Source organism: Macaca fascicularis, chromosome 1 (genome assembly GCF_037993035.2).
Source record: "Macaca fascicularis isolate 582-1 chromosome 1, T2T-MFA8v1.1".
Lineage (NCBI taxonomy): Eukaryota > Metazoa > Chordata > Mammalia > Primates > Cercopithecidae > Macaca > Macaca fascicularis.
Window position 1 is genome coordinate 194,863,565 of NC_088375.1, and position 22,980 is coordinate 194,886,544.

The 22,980-nt window shown below is 44.2% G+C and overlaps 1 protein-coding gene and 1 long non-coding RNA gene across 5 annotated transcripts in view; one reads left to right on the plus strand and one right to left on the minus strand.

Annotated features, from left to right (window-relative positions):
* CAP1 (cyclase associated actin cytoskeleton regulatory protein 1) overlaps positions 1 to 742 on the minus strand; it is a 33,933-nt gene extending 33,191 nt beyond the window's left edge. For all 4 annotated transcript variants that reach the window (XM_074011235.1, XM_005543848.5, XM_065524638.2 and 1 more), the window contains exon 1: positions 36 to 742. The gene's annotated coding sequence lies outside the window, so the exon portion shown is untranslated. The remainder of the gene's footprint in view (positions 1 to 35) is intronic.
* Positions 38 to 21,343, plus strand: LOC135966297 (uncharacterized). The gene is made up of 4 exons (XR_012422038.1): positions 38 to 435; positions 1,823 to 2,715; positions 20,055 to 20,235; positions 20,936 to 21,343. It is a non-coding gene; the product is annotated as an uncharacterized lncRNA (long non-coding RNA).
* Positions 21,344 to 22,980: the final 1,637 nt, after the last annotated feature.

Genomic DNA, 22,980 nt, shown 5'->3' on the forward strand with positions numbered 1-22,980 from the left:
CAAGCGAGGTCACGCCCTCGTCCCTCTTTACCTACCCGGAATCGTCCCCGAGACCCGGGCGCAGGAAGGGCAGAAGTCCCTGGCTAAGCTCCTCTCTAGAAGGAACAGAAGAGTGGCCAGTTCTCTGTCAGTTTGGTCTCAGTGGCAGAGGCCGGTTCCTTTCCGCTGCAGTCCGGAAAGGGTCTTGGAACGACTGGGGTCCAGGATTCTCTGAGGGCAGGAATCCGGTCGGCCGTCAGCTCTTGGTGGGGATCGAGGCCAAGCTCCCCCTGTCTCTGGGCGTGCATACCTCGGTTTCCCCGTTTGTGACGTGGGAAGGCAATTAGTCTGGACATTGTTGTGGGAGGACTTGCGGAGACTGGGCGCAGGGTGTGGGGGTCAGTGAGGGCGCTGTGGGTCAGCCTCAGGCCGGCTGGCAGTCCCGGGACTGGGAAGGTAAGAAACCCTCCGCTCTCACCCCACTTCCTGTTTGGTCGGTGTGTTTTGTGACCATAGATGGTCAGGTCTGGGGCCGCGCGAGAGCCTCCGCCCTTGTGGTTTTGGAGCCCTTCCTCCCGGCGCGCAGGGTGTGGTCCCCGAGAATAAGATGAGCAAAATTAAAGCAGATCCTGCACCCACCATGCTGAAATCCGGCTTCTGAGGCAGCCTCGCCCTGGGCTGCGCGGGCCCAGGCGGCTGCTACTCGCTTCAGGGGGAGGTTCCGCACGGTGGCTGCCGCGCGCAGGGGAGGATTCACTTCCTTGCTCCTTGGGCTGGGAGATCCGATATTTGTTCCCTCAAGACTCACGCTCTCCAACCGGTCATTATCCTCCCACAAAGATTTATTTCTAGAAAAAACTGGCGAGTGCCACAGTTCCCGCCCCTTCGGCTGAAAGACTGTGACAGCTCCGTGTTTCAAGTTGAATGCAGGAGTTATATGGCAGAGTCAATCATTAAACAACTAAAGTTCTTACAATAACAGCTACCATTTACTGCACGCTGACTACTTGCCAGACCTATGCTGAGTTCTTCAAGCGTATTTTCATTTACTCCTAATAGCAACTCTCGGTGGTTGGTACCATTATGTCCTCTGGTTTTCAAATGAGGAAGCTGAATAACTTGCCAAGGTCAGAAAATAACTGTTGAAACTGAAGGAAACACATCTGTCTGACTCTAAATCCCAGGAGCTTAATTAGCCCCTGTGATAGACCACACTGCAGTCATTTGAGGCAGTTTTGAGGCGGTGAATGCCTCTGGATCTGGAGACACACTGGGTTCCAGTGCTGGCATAGGCCCTCTACTAGGGGTCAGACTTTGGTCAGGTTACTTTGGACGGGTTACTGAGCCTCTTCCTAACTATATGGCTCCCAGCATGTTTAAAAGAACATGACAACATGAAAAAATATGGTATAAAAGTCATAGTAGGCCGGGCGCGGTGGCTCAAGCCTGTAATCCCAGCACTTTGGGAGGCCGAGGCGGGCGGATGACAAGGTCAGGAGATCGAGACCACAGTGAAACCCCGTCTCTACTAAAAATACAAAAAATTAGCCGGGCGCGGTGGCGGGCGCCTGTAGTCCCAGCTACTCAGGAGGCTGAGGCAGGAGAATGGCGGGAACCCGGGAGGCGGAGCTTGCAGTGAGCCGAGATCGCGCCACTGCACTCCAGCCTGGGCAACAGCGTGAGACTCCGTCTCAAAAAAAAAAAAAAAAAAAAAAAAAAAGTCATAGTATATTTTAAATATTGACATTTAACTAAAAACACTGTCTCTCACACAAACTCTAACTTTATTTGGATATAGTCTTTGACTCTGCATTTGGTTCTTCTAAATCTCTTTCTGGATTAGGGACAGAAGGAACATAGACCATACATGCATTCTAGAGGAAGAGGAGAGAGAAGAGGAAGCAGGAAGGAGAAGGAAGAAAGTTTCCTCATCTATCAAATGGGGAATATTCATGGGGCTGTAATGAGAAACAGAAGCAGTAATGTATGTGAAACCACTTTGTAAAATGCTTCATTATAAAGAATGTACACACGACTTAAGTTACAGCCCCTGCCCTAAGGAATGTCCGGTCTTTTAAGAAGTCTAGATACATGCACTTGTAACTCCAGTAAGAGATTGGAAGATAGTTGAAGAACATCCATCACATGAAGGGCTGGGCGCAGTGGCTCACATCTGTAATCCCAGCACTTTGGGAGGCCGAAGCAGACAGATCATGAGGTCAAGAGATCAAGACCAGCCTGGCCAATATGGTGAAACCCTGTCTCTACTAAAAAATACAAAAATTAGCTGGGCGTGGTGGCAGGCATCTGTAGTCCCAGCTACTTGGGAGGCTGAGGCAGAAGAATCGCTTGAACCCGGGAGGTGGAGGTTGCAGTGAGCTGAGATTGTGCCACTGTACTCTAGCCTGGCGACAGAGCGAGACTCTGTCTCAAAAAAATAAATAAATAAAAGAATATCTGTAACATGTATTTATGCACTGAAAAAAATTATTGAGCTACATAGTAGCAATTATTGGAAGAGTTCAATAATTGCTATGTTATTTTGTACCAAGCACAACTGGGGATCCAGCAGTGGACAAGTCAGACCCTGTTACTGCTCTCATGGTGCTTACAGTCTATTTTGGAAATAGTATTACCATTTGGAGTGGTCATCAGAAGATGTGCTGCCTTCTGTCTTCCAGCTTTTTCCTCCTCACTGATCTTGCCCCTTGTCCAGGACCCATTGCTTCATCCGTGGTGAGTTCTCATCTAGCACATGTTCAGTGAGTGCCTTGAATTCAGAATAGTAATTTCCTAGGCAGAGATGGACGGACAGATCGTTGCAGAGCAAACATGAATGAACAGTAATGGAGATGGGAATCTGTGCTGGGCTGAGGTGAGAGGTTCCTGCAGGAGAGGAGTAGGAGATAAGGCTAAAGAAAAGGGGGTTGAGCAAACTGCCGGGCCAGAGAGGTCAAACCTTAGTGAGAAAGCAAGGAGGCACTAGTCATACTGTATTTTAGAAATAAAAATCTAGCTACCGTGTAGGGCATGGCCTTCAGTGGGCAACAAAAGAGGCAGGGAGAACTGCTAGAAGATAAGCACAAAGATCTAATTAGAATCTGAATCAAAGCTGTGGTATGCGGATGCAATCAAGGAGAGAATGCAGAAGATACTGTTCTCATAAAGGGGGAAATGATGGTGATGATAAAAAGATAATAAATGAAAAGGGGATAATTTGCATATGAGACTTCAGACTAGATCTGGTACAGCTCCTATGGTTTGAATGTTTGCATCCTCTCCAAAATTCATGTTGAAACTTAATCCCTAATGCAATAGTATTAAGAGGTGAGGCCGTTCAGAGGTGAGCAGGCCACGAGGGCACCTCTCTGGTGGATGAGATTATGCCCACTAAAAGGGCTGAGGGAACTAGCTAGGCCTTTTGCCTTTTTGCTTTCTGTGCAGCTAGAAGGTGCCCTCTTAGAAGCAGAGACCAGGCCCCCACCAGACACTGAACCTGCTGGCATCTTGATCTTGAACTTCCAGCCTCCAGAACTATAGGAAATAATTTTATTGCCGGGTGCAGCAGCTCACATATGTAATCCCAGCACTTTGGGAGGCCGAGGCGGGTGGATCACCTGAGGTCAGGAGTTCGAGACCAGCCTGGCCAATATGGCAAAACCTCATCTCTACTAAAAATCCAAAAATTAGCCAGGTGTGGTGGTGGGCGCCTCTAGTCCCAGCTACGCAGACAAAAACCCAGCTACTCGAATCTCCTGCTGAGGCAGGAGAATCACTTGAACCTGAGAGGTAGAGGTTGCAGTGAGCTGAGATCACACCACTGCATTCCAGTCTGGGTGACACAGCAAGACCGAAAGACAGAGAGAGAGAGAGAGAGACAGAGAGAGAGAGAGAGAGAGAGAGAGAGAGAGAGAGAGAGAGAGAGAAATAAAGAAATGTATATTATTTATGAAGTGCCCAGTCTAGGTATTTTGTTATAGCAGCAGGAATGAACTAAGACCATGTATACATTCTCATTCAATACTGCTTTTCCTTCTTGGCAGGTATTACAATCCTTATTCATCATTTGTGCAATTATCTTTTAATATCTTCCTCTCCTGTAAGTTCAGTGCATTCTGAACCTGCAGAATCACTTTGTCTCTGAGGGAGCCACCCAGGTTTCCTCTATATCTCCCAGGATTTCAGACACAGAAGTCTGGCGGTTCATCTGGAGCCTCTCCCAGCCTGACTCAGAGGACTGCCTGCATCTGTGCAACCTGGCTCAGAGCCTGTCAACGTTTGGGCAGATCCTATATTCCCCTGCCAAATGGGCTAATGACAGACAACCATCTGTGTGACCCTATCTTTCTTCCCCTCCAAGGGTATGGCCCCAGATTTCAACCTCAGATAGGGTATCAGGCCCAAAAATTAGGAGTTGGCAAAAGAAATAGCTGCAATATAGAAATATGATTAAGATCTGGTTTTGGGGTCACTCTGAAACTGAATCCCAGCTCTGCCAACTGTGTGATCTTGGAGTTATCCTCATTTAACCTCAGAGAAGATATTAATACCCATCTTAAGTGGTTGATAGGAATTAGGACAGAAAACTAAAACACTTGGCTCACAGTAAACACTCAATGAGTAGTAACAATTATTACTAAGTATAGAGAACCTATTGTCTGTTTCCCTGGCAAAGGCCACCAGAAAGCAAAATAAGGTCTAAAGTGTCAACATACTAGATGGTGCCACCAGAACTACAACTGTCGCTATCCCCAGAAAGTTTTCCCATAGTCCCCGCTTCTTTGTATTGCTAACTTTTTATTTTTTTAAGACAGAGTCTCGCTCTGTCGCCCAGACTGGAGTACAGTGGCACGATCTCAGCTCACTGCAACCTCCGCCTCCCGGGTTCAAGCAATTCTCCTGCCTCAGCCTCCGGAGTAGCTGGGATTATGGGCACACACCATGCCCGGCTAATTTTTGTATTTTTAGTGAAGAGGGGGTTTCACCATGTTGGTCAGGCTGGTCTTGAACTCCTGACCTTGTGATCCGCCCGCCTTGGCCTCCCAAAGTGCTGGGATTACAGGTGTGAGCCACTGTGCCTGGCCTTTTTTTTTCTTTTCTTTTCTTTTTTAAGACAGAATCTTGCTCTGTTTTCCAGGCTGGAGTGCAGTGGTGTAATCATAACTCATTGCAGCCTTGAACTCCTGGATTCAAGTGATCCTCCTACCTCAGCCTCTGGAGGAGTACCTGGGACTGCAGGTGCATGCCACCATGCCCAGTTACTTTTTGTATTTTTTTGTAGAGCTGGAATCTTGCTATGTTGCTCTGGCTGGTCAGGAACTCCCAGCCTCAAGCAATCCTCCTGCCTTGGCTTCCCAAAGTGGTGGGATTACAGGCATGAGCCACTGCACCTGGCCTGTATTGCTACCTTTGGACTCAAAGTTAGGCCAGGTGCAGTGGCTCATGCCTGTATTCCCAGTATTCTGAGAGGCTGGGGCGGTAGGAACACTTGAGCCCAAGAGTTCAGGACCAGCCTAAGCAACATAGTGAGACCTCACCTCAAAGAAAAAAAAAAAAAAATTAAATAAAAAAATCCACAAAAGCAAAATTGGGCCTGTGCCCTTGGCTGTAAATGAGACCAAATAAATCAGTTAGGAATGTGAATGGTTTTGCCCACAGATAATAGAAAACTTGACTGTAGTCACTTTTTTAAAGTCAGTTTTTCTCACATGCAAGAAAAATGAAGGTAGGCAGTTTTACTGGCTCAGTAATGTCAGAGCTTATATTTCTGCGATTCACTTCACCTTACCCTTGTGGTTGTAAGTTGGCTGTTGCAGCTCTAGTGCCATCAAATCATGTTTAAGGGACAAGGAAAGAGGAAGGGGAACATGCAGCGTTTGAAACTGGAAAGCTGACGTTTTCTAAGGAACCCACAAAGCATATCCTGCTTCCTGACTCATAGCCAGATCTAACAGCAAATACTTCAGCTTTTTTGCCCCTGAGAGGAACACATTTGAGATGCATTTCACGGTGTTTTTGAGGGCCCCTAGAGGGCCTAAGCCCAGTTGTCCATAGCGGTAACCACTCATTAACATACCAAGTTAGCTTTTCTCCTTTCCCTAACTTACTTGTGTTAGGGAATCCAAATTAAAGAGAATGGAATTGGCTGAGTCTGCTACACCTGGAAAGTGACAGTGAGCTTTGATAGTGTTTAAGGTGCGTGCTCACTCTCTGTCTCTCTCTCTCTGTCTCTTATGTTTGGGATATTGTCCAAACATATAAAGGGGATACAGATTCTGAGTGTACAATAAGAATGATAGATGTCCACTATAATAAACCCTTGTGACTGCCTGACATCAAAATACACCCTTTTCTATACTTCAAAAAACAAAACTCCAAACTGATACAACCCTCCCTTTTATAACCTAAATTGTACTCACTATACTCACCTCCTACCCCTCCAAAAGGAAATTATCTCAAATCCTCATCAGTAACTTCATCCAGCAACAAGTCCAGGATCTCTGAATAATGTTCATTCTTTCTCCAGTTCATAATAATCTTGCCTCAATATTCTGTAGCCTATGAACTGAACTTTCTTTCTTTTTCTTTCCTTTCTTTTTTTCCTCTTTTCTTTTCTTTCCTTTCTTTCCTTTCTTTCTTTCCTTTCTTTCTTTCTTTCTTTCTTTCTTTCTTTCTTTCTTTGCTCTCTCTCTCTCTCTTTTTTTCTTTTCTTTCTTGAGATGGAGTCTCACTCTGTCACCCAGGCTGGAGTGCTATGGCTCAATTTCACCTCCCTGCAACCTCCGTCTCCCAGGTTCGAGCAATTCTCCTGCCTCAGCCTCCCGAGTAGCTGGAATTACAGGCATGCGCCACCACGTGGACTGAACTTTAAAGTTAACCGCTGTAACATGCCACACCCTATATGTATTCGTGGGAGAAAGGCAAATGAAAGGAGAAGAAAATTCGATACAACATGTAGATATTTAACTGGCATAGTGAAAAACTTTCTGTAACTGATCACAAAGATTTAGTTATCTTTGACTTCATGTATCCACTACCCATTCTATATCCTCTTTGTCTTGAGCCAGCACCTCAGTTCACTAGGGTCATAGAGATGGAAAGAGAAAGAGGCATGAAGGAGGCATGCCACTGTCTTAAACGTCCTGATCCAGAAGTGGGACATACTAATTTCACTTACATTTCATTGACTAGGACTTAATCATATAGCTTCTGTTGGGGGCTGTAACTGAGTTTCCTATAGGTGACCAAACCCTCTTTCTTGTGGGATTGGAGACATTGGTGGTCATTCCTATATAATATTCTCACAATTTTCCATTAATTTTTAGCACTGGATTTACAAGAAGTAGGAGGTACGCCTAGTATTCTCTGGGTTATGTGCATAATTCTACACTCTATTGTATAGTGACAGTTCTCTTTTACCTTGAAAATAGGCCCATACCCGAGCTAACCATGATAACCGGTGCAGGTTAAATTTAACATCAGGCTCTCTATGGTGGATAGCCCTGATTTGTACCAATTGACAATTTTTGTGGTGTAAATACTCTCACTACAGTCAATTGTAAGCTACCAAGGTTATGTCACTGAATGTAGAGTTGAGAAAAATGCACTGTGGTATGCAGAACTAAGGTGCTTCAAAGATGTGCACATCCTAATCTTAGGGACCTGTGAATATCTTACTGTAAATGGCAAAGGGAACTTTGCAAATGTGATTAAATTAAGAATCCCGGCCGGGTGCGGTGGCTCAAGCCTGTAATCCCAGCACTTTGGGAGGCCGAGACGGGCGGATCACGAGGTCAGGAGATCGAGACCATCCTGGCTAACCCGGTGAAACCCCGTCTCTACTAAAAACTACAAAAAACTAGCCGGGCGAGGTGGCGGGCGCCTGTAGTCCCAGCTACTCGGGAGGCTGAGGCAGGAGAATGGCGTGAACCCGGGAGGCGGAGCTTGCAGTGAGCTGAGATCCGGCCACTGCACTCCAGCCTGGGTGACAGAGCCAGACTCCGTCTCAAAAAAAAAAAAAAAAAAAAAAAAGAATCCCGAGATGAGGAGATTATCCTAGATTATCCAGGTAGGCCCAATGTAATCACATGGATCCTTATAAGGGAAAGAGGGAAACAGGAAAGTCAGAGTCAAGAAGCTTAAAAGTCAGACGAAGCTCAGAAATCAGATGAAGCTCAGAAGAAGCGATAGTACGATGAAAGCAGAGGTCACAGTGATATGACCAAGGCCACATTTTCCCCTAGAGGCTCCAGAAGGAGCACTGTTGAGCTGTGGCATGGGGGCAATGGTATTAAAAGGATTATGGTATCGGCTGGCTTTGTTAATGGCATCTGAAGTGTTGAAAAAAGAAGTAAGATCTGGCTGGGACAGGTGGCTCACTCCTGTAAACCTATCACTTTGGGAGGCCGAGGTGGGTGGATCACCTGAGGTCAGGAGTTTGAGAGCAGCCAGGTCAACATGGCAAAACCCCATCTCTACTAAAAATACAAAAATTAGCTGGGCGTGGTAGCACGTGCCTGTAATCCCAGCTACTTGGGAGGCTGAGGCAGGAGAATCTCTTGAATCCAGGATGCAGAGGTTGCAGTGAGCTGAGATCACACTACTGCACTCCAGCCTCGGTAACAGTGAGACCCCATCTCAAAAAAAAGAAATAAGATCATGTTACTTGGCCGGGCGCGGTGGCTCAAGCCTGTAATCCCAGCACTTTGGGAGGCCGAGACGGGCGGATCACGACGTCAGGAGTTCGAGACCATCCTGGCTAACACGGTGAAACCCCGTCTCTACTAAAAAATACAAAAAACTAGCCGGGCGAGGTGGTGGGCGCCTGTAGTCCCAGCTACTCGGGAGGCTGAGGCAGGAGAATGGCGTAAAAACCTGGGAGGCGGAGCTTGCAATGAGCTGAGATCCGGCCACTGCACTCCAGCCTGGGCGACACAGCAAGACTCCGTCTCAAAAAAAAAAAAAAAAAAAAAAAAAAGATCATGTTACTTATCAACGCCATTATGTAAGGCAACTCTGGCTGGAGTGATACACTGCACGATTATATATTTATTTGCTTCTCCTTCATCGGCCATTTCTTTCTGTCGCTTTCCCTGACTTCTCTGCTGCACATGCCAGTTCTTAAAAGTCCAGTCTTAGTTATTATCTTTATTCCAATGCCTCTCTGGTATGTCTGCTCTCCTTTTATGTAGCTTTAGTTTCTAGAACATCTTTCTTCAACTCCACTCAATGACATTGGACAATATGCCAGTGAGTCACCACAAGATGGCAGCCTTGCTAATTTTGGCTGCACTGAATTCAGTTATTCATTCCTTCAAGTTGGAGGGGTAGGGGATGTTCTGAATAAGACTTTAATCTTACTTATTTAACATTTCTTGACAGCTTGCTCAATAATGGGTCTTTTAACATATTAGTGTTGTTGTCTTTTAATGGAGAAAGCTAGGTATTCCCTTTGCAGATTAGAAAACTGAAGTTGAAAATGATTAACTTGTTCAAAGTCAGGACCTGGATTTGAAACCAGAGTTTTCTGAGTCCAGAGCCAGTGCTCTTTCTGTTACATAACTGATTCATAAGATGCAGTATTGTTTAAAGTTTTTTTTTTTTTTTTTTAATTACAAGTAACAAGCTGGGCTTGGTGGCTCATGCCTGTAATCCCAGCACTTTGGGAGGCTGAGGCTGGCAGATCACTTGAGGTCAGGAGTTTGAGACCAGCCTGGCCAACAAGGTGAAACCCTGTCTCTACCAAAAAGTACAAAAAATTAGCCGGGCACAGTGGCACACACCTGTACTCCCAGCTACTCGGGAGGCTGAGGTGGGAGGGGAATTGCTTGAATCTGGGAGGTGGAGGTTGAAGTGCAGTAAGCCAAGACCGTGCCACTGCACTCCAGCCTGGGTGACAGAGTGAGATCCTGTCTCAAAAAGCAAAACAAAACAAAATAAGATTACAAGTAACAGAAAACCAACTTGAGCCAGTTTAACAGCAACAACACAACAAAGTATTTGCAGTACCTCATGGAAACTTAGGACAGAAATGATACCCTGGCTGTAAAAGAGAGAACAGAGGCAGGGATTGGAAAGGCTTGAAGGTGTGGGGGAAGAGAGACAGAAAAATGGGGAAAGGAAAGGGAAAGGAAAAACTGGGGAGGTCCAAGAGATTAACTTCTGTCCCATCCCCCGTTCAACTAGACTGGCTTCATTTTAATGCATTTTACATATCAGGGCCCCATGCAATGTGTTACTTGAAAATTAAGGATTCATTACATTATTATTATTATTATTATTATTATTGAGACAGAGTCTTGCTCTTTCACCCAGACTGGAGTGCAGTGGTGCTATCTTGGCTCACTACAATCTCCATCTCCTGGGTTTAAACGATTCTCATGCCTCAGCTTTCCAAGTAGCTGGAACTACAGGCATGCACCACCATGCCTGGTGAATTTTTGTATGTTTTGTAGAGATGGGGTTTCGCCATGTTGGCCAGGCTGGTCTCGAACTCTTGGCCTCAAGCAATCCACTCATCTCAGCCTCCCAAAGTGCTGGGATTACAGGCGTGAACCACTGTGCCCAGCCTAAGGATTCACTATATTAAACAATACTTTTTAAAAAACCATGTATATTAAGGCATTCCCCCATTGTTGGACAGTTAGGGTTGTTTGTTTGTTTGTTTTGAGACAGAGTCTCACTCTGCCACCCAGGTCGGAGTGCAGTGGCACTATCTCGGCTCACTGCAACCTCCACCTTCTGGGTTTAAGCCATTCTCCTCCCTCAGCTTCCCAAGCACCTGGCATTACAGGCACATGCTACCATGCCCGGTTAATTTTTTTGTATTTTTACTAGAGATGGGGTTTCTCCATGTTGCCAGACTGGTCTCGAACCCCTGACCTCAGGTGATCCACCTGTCTCTGCCTCCCAAGGTGCTGAGATTACAGCGTGAGCCACCGTGCCCAGCCCTAGGGATTTTTTTTCTAATTATTCACTCTAATAAGTAAAATTATAATGAATATGTTATGTTGCCATAGGCAGTACATGAAATCATAAAGTAATTCCACTTCCCCTGACTCTTACAAGTTTTCTTAGGGGAGCAGGGAGGCGGGTGTGGTCACAAACAGTTCTAGCCTGTGACCAAAGTCTAATGCTACTTAAGTCTTCCCTCGCTGTGCCCTAAGACCGCAAATATTTAGTAAGCATCTAACTGCAAGCCAGGCACTACTGAACACTATGGATACAATGGTGAATAAAATAGGCACAGTTTGTCATCTTGGAGCTAACAATCTAGTAACGAAGACAGACACCAAATACTGTACTAAATAATTACAAGAATCATAAGCAAAGTGCTGCCAAACAGAAGTTCAGAAGGATAAGGAAACACATGACAGGGTGAGCGGATTTAATCTGGAAGGATTAGGGCAGGATGCCCTGAGGAAATGCTATTTAATATGAGATCTGATGGGTGAGTATGAATTAGCCAGACAGTAGAACAGGGCAGAGAGAAAAAATAAGTTCCAAAGGTGAGAGACAGCATAGTAGGTTCAAGGAATTGAGAAAAGATTAGTGTGATTGAGCACAGAGAATAAAGGGAAATGAGATGAAACTGAGGCAAAATAAATAGCAGGGTCCAGATCATGCACAACCTGTGTGTTATATTAAAGATTTTGGAATCTATTCCAAGGGAAGTCACTGAAGGACTTTAAACTGAGAACATGCATGGTCCTATTTGTGTTTGAACAAGAACATTCTAGCCATAGCATGAAGAAGGGCCAAAGTGAATGCAAGGAGGCCAGAGAATTTAGCTGTTGAAGAAGTCCAGGCAAGAGCTAATGATGGCTTGGACTGCAGTAGCAGCAGTCGGGATGAAAAGAAGTGGACAGATTTGAGAGTGAGTGATCTAGGAGGTAGAAATGACGGAAGCTAGTGACTGATCTTTTATGGGTGTGTGTGTGTATGTGAGAAAGAGGGAGTAGTCAAGTGGACTTTCAGTTTTCCGGCTTGAGCAGCTGGGTGGATGGTATTTCCTTACAGACACTGGGAGCACTAGAGGATGAGGAAGTTGATGGGAAAACGTGGTAAGTTCTGTTTAAGACATGTTCAAGTTGAGGTGTCTGTGAGATTTCCTGAATATGCAGGACTGAAGCTCAGAAGGCAAGTCTGGCCAGGAGGTGTAGACTTAAGAGTTCTAAGGTTTATTTTTTTTTTTTGAGACAGAGACTTGCTCTGTCACCCAGACTGGAGTTCAGTGGCACAATCTTGGATCACTGCAACCTCTGCTTCCTGGGTTCAAGTGGTTCTCAGGCCTTTGCTGCCCCATTCCCACCCCCAGGAGCTGGGATTACAGGTGCATGCCATCATGCCCAGCTTTTTTTTTTTTTTTTTTTTGAGATGTAGTCTTGCCCTATTGCCCAGGCTTCAGTGCAGTGGTGCAATCTTGGCTCACTGCAACCTTCGCCTCCTGGATTCAAGCGATTCTCCTTCCTCAGCCTCCCAAGTAGCTAGGATTACAGGCGCCCGCCACTGCGCCCAGCCCTAATTTTTGCATTTTTAGTAGAGACGGGGTTTCACCGTGTTGGCCAGGCTGGTCTTGAACTCCTGGTCTCAAGTGATCTGCCCACCTTGGCCTCCCAAAGTGCTGGGATTACAGGCGTGAGGCACTGCACCTGGCTGTGGAGTTCTAAGATTGAAAGAGTACAGAGTGAGGCAAGAAAAGGGTCAGCCAGAGCTACTCACAGAGCTACATGAAGAGTTAGAAGCCAGAAAAGAAGATGGAAAAGGAGCAATTAGAGAGTTAGCAGAAAGTCAGAAAACTACATGGTCCAAAAAAGCCAAGGGAAGAAACATTTCAAAAAGGCAGTGGATACCTGTACTAAATGAAATAGAGTGATCACATAAAAAGGATTAAAAAGTATCCCTTGGATTTTAAGACATGGTGCCTTTGGTGATATTTTCAGAAGCATTTTTTGCAGACTGGTAGTAGGCAGAGACTAGATAAAGTGTAATGGGAAGTGGGAGGTGAGAAAATGGGGAGAGCATGTAGGTTACGCTTAAAAATTTTCCTCTGAGAGTGGACAAACAAAAGGGGTTGAAGGGAGACTTATTAACCCAGCTCTTCAAGCTAAAGATTGAAGAGTTGAATTTGATTTGACTCTTCTATTCCTCTTATGTCCCCTTTCCAATATATCAGCAAAGCCCATTGGCTCTAATTTCAAAATATATTCTGAATCTCTCCACTTACTCGTTTTCTTCACTGCTGCCTACTCCAAGCCACCATCATCTCTTGCCTGGACTATCATAAGAGCCTCTCGATTTATCTAATTGATCTCTCTCTGCCATTCATTTCCTACATAGCAAATATATGAACTAACGAGGGAACTTATCCTAAATACAATGGTGGGAAAGGCTAGAGTTGCTCTAGAGTTGCTCCCATTGCTAGAGTTGGTCTAGAGTGGCTCCCCTTCAAAACAAGGGAAAATGGGAGGCATACAGCAGAGACAACTCTGAAATCCAACTGATTTAGGTTGATTAGAGCTTAGTCCAATTGCTAGGGAGTTGTTCATTGTGGTTTCAGCTCCAGTGTCTGGGCTCTTTACACTCTCTGAATCATCCTTCCTTTTCTACAAGAAAATTGAGTTTGTATTGTATATGAGTAGCCTTCTCAGCCTGCTTCCTCCCTATAAAGGGCATCTTCCCATTTTGTACTGTCTATGTCCCAATTAGTCCTAGCTGATAGATGCTTCTGCCAGAGTAATTCTCATAGAAGCTTTGTGGGTTCCTTATGCATCAATTTATTATCCACTCCAACAAAGCTACTCTCATAAATCTCTTTGAGACAAGCACTTCCTTCCCTTGAGAAACTGCTCCAAAATGTCCTTAAGATCTTTGGAGAGACTTTTTTCTATCAGATGAATTCTATAAAGCATCCTATAAAGCATTCGATAAAGGTCTTAACCTTTAACTTATTTTCTAGATAATATTTTCCTGACGGTTTCTTGGATTTTACTTCTGCCCAGATCCATTTCTTAATTTTAGAATCATTTGCCATCTGGAGAGGCTGACAGTGAAAACAGTTTTACGTTCAAGCCAAGTAAGTCCTGGTCCTAGATATATATCTCTCTTAGCTTTATTGAGATATAATCCACATACCATAAAAGTCTCCCATTTAAAACATACAGTTCAATGTTTTTAGTATATTCACAGAGTTGTACAACTTTTTCCATGATCAATCTTAGAACATTTTTATCACACCAAAAAGGGACCTGGTACCCATTAATGATCATACTCTGTCCCCCCTCGCCCCTGCCACCTCTGTCTTACTCTGTTTGTGCTGCTACAACAAAATACATGAGACTGAATAATTTATAAATAATAGACATTTCTCACAGTTCTGGAGGCTTGGAAGTCCAAGATCAAAGCACTGGTGTTTGGCATCAGGTGAGGGCCTTCTCACATGGCAGAAGAGATGGAACCCACTAACTCAAGGCCTTTTATAAGGGCCCTAATGCCATCCATGAGGGCTCGGCCCTTATTAATTATCTCCTAAAGGCCCCACGTCTTAATACTATTACACTGGTGATTCAATATCAACATAGGAATCTTGGGGACACATTCAGACCACAGCATCCCACAACCCTCCCTGCCCAGCCATAGGCAATCACTGATCTACTTTTTGTCTCTATAGATTTGCCTATTCTGGGCATTTCATATGTTAAATAAAATTTATGGTCAGGCACAGTGGCTCACCTACCCAGCTAATTTTTTTAATTATCTGTAGAGATGAGGCCTTACTGTTGCCCCGGCTGGTCTTGGTCTCAACCAATCCTCCAACCTTAGCCTCTCAAAGTGCTAGGATTATAGGTGTGAGCCACTGTACCCAGTCCTATAAATTGATTTTTTTAAAACAAAGACAACTCAACCATCTGCAACAATAGGGGCTATGATTCATCCCACTGACCTCACTCATTCAAGTTTCTCCTCAGGAAGAGAGGCCTGTGAGAGCTGTAGAGGAACTTCTCTCCAATGATGTATGGTAGATGGATCTTGGCAGTGCAAGGGATGGGCCATGTGAGCAAGGGGTGGACAGTGTGCACAACCTCTTACATCCACCTTCACAAAGAGAATCTGCTGTGAGGCGTGGAGATAACTGCCATACCTCTGGGATTTGCCACAGCATTCTTGCCAAGGCACGCTTTCCCTGGATTCATCCCAGCCAATGACCGAGCCCCAGGGCATACTACAGCTGGGCCATTTCTGCCTTATGTGGGACTCCTTTACTGGGCAATCAGCCTGGCCAAGAGTTTTTTCAGAGCTGCACTAACACTCGGAGCCTCTTCCTATCCAATTCTCCTTCTTTCCTTCTCTCCTTTCACGGGTGTCAGTCCTGCACTATGACCTGAAGATTCTCCCTGTCTATTCCTGCTTCTTCTTATCTTTTCACAGTCATTTTCCTCTTGAACTTTTTTCTTTTTTAGAAACAGGGCCTCACTCTGTCACCTAGGCTGGAGTGCAGTGGCTCGATTATATCTCATCGGAACCTCGAACTCCTGGGCTCAAGCCACCTCCCGTCCTCAACCTCAATCTCTTGAGTAACTATCTGCCTTGAACTCGTGAGAGGACTCAAATTTATGCAGCTTTTAGCTGTTTCTAAGGAAAAGTTTGATATGGGTGCTACCATAATGAAAGCCTAAAATGTGGAATTGGCTTTGAAACCACCTGGCTGACTGAGGCTGGAAGGACCTTGAGATGTGGCATGTGGCTCGCGCCCGTAATCCCAGCATTTTGGGAGGCTAAGACAGGCGGATCACCTGAGGTCAGGAGTTCAAGACCACCCTGGCCAATATGATGAAACCCTGTCTCTACTGAAAATACAAAAATTAGCCGGGCATGGTGGCAGGCATCTGTAATCCCAGCTACTTGGGAGGCTGAGACACGAGAATCGCTTGAACCTGGGGGACAGAGGTTGCAGTGAGCTGAGACTGCACCACTGCACTCCAGCCTGGGCAACAGAGTGAGACTCCATCTCAATAAATAAATTAATTAATTAAAATTTATGGGAGGCCATTGATTTGGACTAGGTTCCTGCACTCAGCCTAATAGACCAAACCAATGGAGTTTTAACTACAGTGACTGAGCTGAGATTATAGGCGTGCACCACCACACCCAGCTAATTTTTATATTTTTAGTAGATGTGGGGTTTCACTCCGCTGGCTAGGCTGGTCTTGACCACTCCTGACCTCAGGCGATCCACCTGCCTTGGCCTTCCAAAGTGCTGGGATTACAGGCATGAGTCACCGCGCCTGGCCTATTTTCTACATGATTTTGCAATGGTTTTCCAGCTTAAAATTTAGAGTCAATTTGTTCATGTAAAGAGGATATCAAATACCAATATCCTAAAATATTAACAAACTATTAAGTGTAAAACTCCCCCAAATTCAGCTTAATATGAAGCATGCTACTTGCATCATAGAATTTTCAAATATTTCAGGTCACATTAACAAAGAAAGGAAAAATTGGGTTACTGTTGCCAAAGATGTCACAGATAGTATGTAATTCTGACAGGCAGATCCAAGACAGGGAAGCAGTTTAAAACAAAACAAAACAAAACAGGTTTGACTTAATAGGTTATACTTAGAAAATGTTACCCAATATTAGAAAATATATATTTTTGTCAAGAATTTCCACGGAGCTTTTATGAATGTTGACTGTGCTCCAGGTTACAAAATGAGTCTCAAACACCAAAGAATCAGTATACTTACCACATGGGGTGTCTCATTATAATTGGAGGACAATAACAACAGTAACAGCAACACCTTAAAATACCCTGTATGTTGGAAAAATTTTAAATATACTTACTGCTAAAGTGATCAAAGAAGACACCATACAAGAAACGTATCAGAAAATACTTAGAATGATTTTAAGAACACTATGTTGAAATGTATAGGATGTACTTAAGGAGAAATGCATAGCCTTACGTGCTTATATTAGAAAAAAAGATAGGCTGAAATTTAAGGAGCTAATCTTTAAAGTCAAGATGTTAGACAAAAAAACAACAAAGAAAGCAGAAGTGGCAGGGCATAGTGGCTCACACCTGTAATCTCGCCACTTTGGAGGCCAAGGCGGGAGAACTGCTTGAGGCCAGGAGTTCGAGACCAGCCTGGGCAGTATAATGAGACCCCCATCTCTAGAAAAAAATTTAAAATTAGCCAGGCATGGTGTCTCAGTCTCCGCTACTCAGGAGACTGAAGCAAGAGGATCACTTGAGCCCAGGAGATCAAGTCTGAAGTGAGCCGTCATCACATCACTGCACTCTAGCCTGGCAACAGAGCAAGACCCCATCTCTAAATAAATAAATAAATAAAACCAAAAAAAAAAAAAAGAAAGAAAGTAGAAGTAATGAGATAATAAAAACAAGAGGAGAAAAAAACAATAGGAGAAACTAAGCAGAAAACAAATATATGTGATAAAAGAGATTGATGGAACCAAATGTTGGTTCTTTGAGAAAAGTGATGAAATAGACAAACCACTGGTGAAATGATGAAGAAAAGAACACACACACACACACACACACACACACACACACAAAAAACAGAAGTAAAAAAGAGGACATACTACAAGTACGGCAGAGACTTATGATGTACATATTTAAAGACTGTCTACCCCAGCCTGCCCTCTGGCCAACACCATTCATGTCCATTCCATGTGCAAAATATACTCACTCTCCTCCCAGGACCCCCAAAATCTCATCCCACATGGTATCAGCTTGAAGTTCACGGTCTCATTACCTAAATGAGGTCTAGGTGCAGATGAAGCTCTTCAGGTGTACCTCCTTGAGTGTGGGTTCCTCTTGATATGAAGACCTGTGAAATACAGTCAAGTCATCTGTAACACAAACACAACATCCAATAGTCATATGAGGATGGAAAACTAATAAATGCTCCCATTCAAAAGGGATGAAGAAGAGGTACATAACAGTCAGTGTTCCATAGTAATTCTGAAATCCCAGTCACACGCACATTTCTGTGTCCTTGATTGGGACCCAATCCTGCTCACTGCAACCTCCACCTCCTGGGTTCAAGTGAGTCTCCTGCCTCAGCCTCCAGAGTAGCTGGGACTACAGGCACGCGCCACCACACCCAGCTAATTTTTGTATTTTTAGTAGAGACAGGGTTTCACCATGTTGGCCAGGATAGTCTCAATCTCTTGAACTCATGATCTGCCCACCTTGGCCTCCCAAAGTGCTGGGATTACAGGCGTGAGCCACCACACCCGGCCTAATTTTTGTATGTTTAGTAGAGACAGGGTTTCACCATGTTGGCCAAGCTGGTCTCAAACTCCTAACCTCAAGTGATCCTCCTGCCTCAGCCTCCCAAAGCGCTGGGATTACAGGCATGAACCACGGAGCCTAGCTGGGTGTGATTGTGTTCTAATACAACTTGATTTACAAAAACTGGAGGCAGGCCAGGTTTAATCTAGGGGGCCATAGCTTGCTGGTCCCTGATCTAGGAAAGAAAAGGAAGTTCTGCATATCAATCCCAATAATACAGCAGAAAAATAGAGCAACCCCAATTACAAAAAAGAAAAAACATGGAAAGGTACATGAGTAGGCAATACACAGAAGAGGAAACTCAGAAGAATAATAAGCAAGTGAAGAGATTCTTAAATGCAATTACAATCAGAAAAATGTAAATTAACGATCTAATCTGAGAGCAAAAATTAGAGATATGACAGTGAGATTTGTTGGGGAGAGAGGAACTCCATAGTAGACATAAAGACTGGTGCCACTACTTTAGAGGGCAGTATGGTGGTACATAGTCAAATAGTGTGTCTGTATACTTAATGGTCAAGCAAATTGGCTTCCGAGTCAATATCTCAATGAAATTCCTACCCAAGTCCATAAAAGTTCATGAACTAGAATCCTGTAATCCCAGCACTTTGGGAGGCTGAGGCAATGGATGACCTGAAGTCAGGAGTTCAAGACCAGCCTGGCCAACATGGTGAAACCCCATCTCTACTAAAAGTACAAAATTAGCCGGACTTGGTGGCATGCACATGTAATCCCAGCTACTTGGGAGGCTGAGACAGGAGAATCACTTCAACCCGGGAGGCAGAGGTTGCAGTGAGCCAAGATCATGCCATTGTACTCCAGCCTGGGCAAAAAAGAGCAAAATTCCATCAGAAAGAAAGAAAGAGAGAAAGAGAGAAAGAGAGAGAGAGAGGGAAGGAGGGAGGGAGGGAAGGAAGGAAGGAAGGAAGGAAGGAAGGAAGGAAGGAAGGAAGGAAGGAAGGAAGGCAGGCAGGAAGAGAAAGAAAGAAAAGAACTAGAATCTTCATTGCAGCATCACTGGTTTCAGTTATTTGCTCTTTCTCTCTCTCTCTCTCTCTCTCTCTCTCTCTCCCCCCCCCCGTGTGTGTGTGTGTGTATATATTTTATATATATATTCCCTTCATTCCATAGCCCAATTCTCATATATACATATATGAGAGAGAGGGAGAAGTGGAAGAATTGCATGAACCAATGGCGGTAATGTGCCATGGAATGCAGACAATGATTAATCACATCTGAGGTTAAAATAAAAACAACATATAATATAAAAAGCCAGAGAATATGAATTTTTTTTTTTTGAAGGAATAAAGCAACTTTATAGGGAGATAAACCTCAGCAGGGCTATGAAACCCTCCTCAATTCTTCAGACTTGGGACTGGCCATCCCCACAGGCTTACATGTAAGAGTGTGCTGAGTAGCATCTGAGTCAGTATGAGAAACATCTGAATAACAGTGTGTAATGCCCCCTTGAAGTTACCAAGGTTTGAATCAGTGTACTCTAAATTCTGAATGTATATGGGTGATGACTAAATAAGCGCAGGTCATATCTGAATCAGCCTACCCAGTCCATAGTATCCAATATACATGGCATGATTCCCTAAAAATGTTATTATATATTAGTATATGCATACCAAAAAAAGGTGGAGGACTTTGCTATAATCTATTGATAGAGTTATTGGTGAGATGTGTGTGGCAGAGACTGGCCAAAAGTTCAACAAATCTCTTTCCTCTTCTGCCTGGCCACTCATCAGCTTACATTTCTCAGTCTCTCTTGCAGACAACTATGGCCATGTGCCTGAAATCTGGCCAATGGAATTGTGGACAATTCTCCGAGCTCCTTCTCCTTCTGTGGCAACTTTGAAAGCTGTGTGTTCAAGATGAAGACAGAAGATAGAAGGAACCTGGGTCTCTGAATCATTGCTTGGAGAAGAGCAATTTGATCAGTGGTGTGAAAATAAGTAATTCAAAATCTAAGCTATTGGGCCGGGCGCAGTGGCTCACGCCTGTAATCCCAGCACTTTGGGAGACCAAGGCAGGTGGATCATTTGAGGTCAGGAGTTCGAGACCACCCTGTTGCTACTAAAAATAAAATAAATAAAATTTAAAAAATAAAAAAATTAGCCAGGCATGCTGGTACATGCCTGTAGCCCCAGCTATTTGGGAGGCTGGGGCACCAGAAACGCTTAAGCCCAGGAGGCAGAAGTTGCAGTGAGTCAAGATTGCGCCACTGCATTCCAGCCTGGACAAGAGAGCAAGACTCTGTCTCAAAAAAAAAAAAAGAAAGAAAGAAAGAAAAAAATCTAAGCTGTTGGAACATTTAATTATTTTGAGCTTTAAAGAAAGGTGTTTATGAGGCTTGAGTCATGTGACAGGCAGCTGTAACCTAGGTAGCTGTAAACATTTTTTTTCTGATTATAGATTAGTCTTCTTATGTACATAATTTTGTAAAATGTTGTAAATGACTAAAGGGTACTTCCCTTTAGTCCCACATCACTGTTGCTCTTCATTATAGATTAACTTCTATACATAATTTTATCAAATTTTATAAAATTTTAAAAAATTTTGTGTGTGGCCAAAAGTTCAACAAATCTCTTTCCTCTTCTGCCTTGCCACTCATCAGCTTACATTTCTCTGTCTCCGTTGCAGTTAACTATGGCCATGTGCCTGAAATCCGGCCAGTGGAATTGTGGACAATTCTCTAAGCTCCTTCTCCTTCTGTGGCAACTTTGAAAGCTGTGTGTTCAAGATGAAGACAGAAGATAGAAGGAACCTTATAAAATTGTATAAAATTTTTTAAAATTATGGATAGAAGTTAATCTTATATAATGTATTACATAATTATCTTATGTAATTATCTACATAATTTTGTAAAATGTTGTAAATGACTAAAGGTACTTCCCTTGTACTTCCCTTTAGTCCCACTTCACAGTTGATCTTCATTGTAGATTAACTTCCCTCCTACCTCTGTCACACAAAACCTTCATGACTGTCACATTATATACTCTTTTCAATTAGAAAATAAATGAAACCAAGCCACAAGGAAAAGAAAACAAATTAACTGGCCGGGCGTGGTGGCTCACACCTGTAATCCCAGCACTTTGGGAGGATCACCTGATGTCGGGAGTTTGAGACCAGCCTGACCAACATGGAGAAACCCTGTCTCTACTAAAAATACAAAATTAGCTGGGCGTGGTGGCACATCCTATAATCCCAGCTACTAGGGAGGGTGAGGTAGGAGAATCACTTGAACGTGGGAGGCGGAAGTTGTGGTGAGCCAAGATCGCACCATTGTACTCCAGCCTGGGCAACAAGAGTGAAACTCCATCTCAAAAAAAAAAAAAAAAAAAATTAAGTGATTGAATTGTTTTAATTCATAAACCAGCTTTGTATGAAAAATGCTCCTGTTAAATTTCTTTGTTTTCTTCCTTTATAAACAAGACCTTAACTTTTGACTTCAGAGTACTGACCCCATTTCTCTGGAGTCTGTGTTTCCTGAATGGGTATTTCCAGATTTTCACTGAATAAACGCCTTAAAAATTTTTTTTTTTAGAAACTGAGTCTCACTTACGGCCGGGCGCAGTGGCTCAAGCCTGTAATCCCAGCACTTTGGGAGGCCGAGACGGGCGGATCACGAGGCCAGGAGATCGAGAGACGATCCCGGCTAACACGGTGAAACCCCGTCTCTACTAAAAAATACAAAAAAAACTAGCCGGGCGAGGTGGCGGGCGCCTGTAGTCCCAGCTACTCGGGAGGCTGAGGCAGGAGAACGGCGTAAACCCGGGAGGCGGAGCTTGCAGTGAGCTGATATCCGGCCACTGCACTCCAGCCTGGGTGACAGAGCAAGACTCCGTCTCAAAAAAAAAAAAAAAAAAAGAAACTGAGTCTCACTTTGTTGCCCAGTCTGGTCTTGAACTCCTGGCTTTAAGCAATTCTCCTTCTTGGTCTGCCACAGTGCTGGGATTACAGGTGTGAGCCACTGTGCCCAGCCTGAATAAACTCTTTAAAAATGGGTTCTGGGCCGGGCACGGTGGCTCACGCCTGTAATCCCAGCACTTTGGGAGGCCAAGGTGGGCGGATCACGAGGTCAGGAGATCGAGACCATCCTGGCTAACACGGTGAAACCCCATCTCTACTAAAAATACAAAAATTAGCCAGGCATGGTGGCGGGCGCCTGTAGTCCCAGCTACTCAGGAGGCTGAGGTAGAAGAATGGCATGAACCTGGGAGGCGGAGCTTGCAGTGAGCCGAGATCGCGCCACTGCACTCCAGCCTGGGCGACAGAGTCCGTCTCAAAAAAAAAAAGAAAAAAAAGCATTCTGATCCTTTTGATTCTTTCAGGTTGACAGGGGCAAAATTCTGTTTTAGATTTCACTGGTAAAAGATAAAATCTTATCTTATTAGGCATTTGAGATGTTAGGATTGATCTGTTAAACTGCTAACATTACATTAACCCCTACATTAGAGTTATAGGAAACTGCAACTTTCTACATTTTACATTTACGTATTGTTTGCATTTTGCAGAGCTTTACATTGCATTTATAATCAGCATTGTATGCAATATAGATTTTTTTTTTTTTTTTTTTTTTTGAGACGGAGTCTCGCTCTGTCGCCCAGGCTGGAGTGCAGTGGCCGGATCTCAGCTCACTGCAAGCTCCGCCTCCCGGGTTCGGGCCATTCTCCTGCCTCAGCCTC